Source organism: Marmota marmota, unplaced genomic scaffold, assembly GCF_001458135.2.
Source record: "Marmota marmota marmota unplaced genomic scaffold, marMar, whole genome shotgun sequence".
Classification (NCBI taxonomy): Eukaryota; Metazoa; Chordata; class Mammalia; order Rodentia; family Sciuridae; genus Marmota; species Marmota marmota.
In genome coordinates, this window is record NW_026000174.1 from 61,153,585 (window position 1) to 61,154,926 (window position 1,342).

Below are 1,342 nucleotides of genomic sequence, written 5' to 3' on the forward strand. Positions count from 1 at the left end.
TATATATATATATATATATATATATATATATATATATATGTATATATATATATAATATATATGCATACATATGTGTGGTGGTTTTGTGGGTTTTCTATTTTTTGGCAGTGCTAAGGCTCAAACCCAGAGCCTTGTGCATGACAGACAAGAGCTCCACCTCTGAGCTACACTCCCAGTTCTATTTTCAGTTGTAAAGACAGCATGGTTGTCTATGGTATGATCTCATAACAGAGGAACAGAAAACACACCATTGAATACCCCCAATAAAACAATTTTTAAAAACCTGAATATTCTGAGTTAACATGTGCTATAATATATTTGAAAGTTGTGGTACACACCCCCTTGAAACTCACCTGCTGGAACCTAAGACCCAGTCTGATTCTGTTAAGAGGTGGGCCTTTAGGCTGTGATTGAGTCTCTTTGAGGAGGTGATTAAGTTCTTCCCTTATGATCAGGATTAGGGCACTTATCGAAGGGCTTGAGAAAAACTTGCTAGTTCCTTTTTTATCTTTCTACCTTCTACTCTAAGAGGAGGTTATGCAGGGGTTCAAAACATACACTCTGTTCAACAAGACTGATCTGGTTATAGCCATTGTGTAGTGTCCAGTATGTCAGCAGCAGAGACTAACTCCATGTCCCTGATTCGTGCCATTCCTTAGGATACCCAGCTGGTGAGCTGGTGCCAAGTTATCATACTTGGCCACGCCATTGTGGAATGGCAGCCTTTGGTTTTTACTGTAATAGACACTTACTAAGTGTGCAGGCTTCTTTTCCTTTCATGCAATGCCTCTACCCAAACTACCATTCAGGCAGTGATAGGAAGCCTATTCTTCGTTATAGTATTCCACATGGTATTCCTTCTGATCATTATTTCTCAGAAAAGGAAGTGGGACAATGGGTCCAGACTCATGGAATTCACTGGTATGTGCTCACTCCATCATAAGTACCTTAATTGATTTACTGCATATTACTCAGCCATAGAGAATAATGAAATTATGGCATTCACTGGTAAATTGATGAAATAGGCTTTTAAAGACATAGTTACAGTGCTAGCTGAATGCAATATTTTGTGGGCCCTATCATGGTTCTAGAGGAGACCATATATGCTCAAAATTAGCATCCAATATTTGTTTTTTCCCCGAATTGCTAAGATTCATAGGTCAAGGGACAGAGGGGCGACAAAGAAAGTGGCATCAGTGGTAGTGAGAAATTCTTCCACCAGGAGACACAAAAGTGGTTCTAGAGAGTGGAAATCAAGATTGATGCTCAACCACTTTGAGCTCCGCATGTCTCTGGATTAGCAGGTTATGAAAAAAATTATGTACTGATTGATGATTAACCC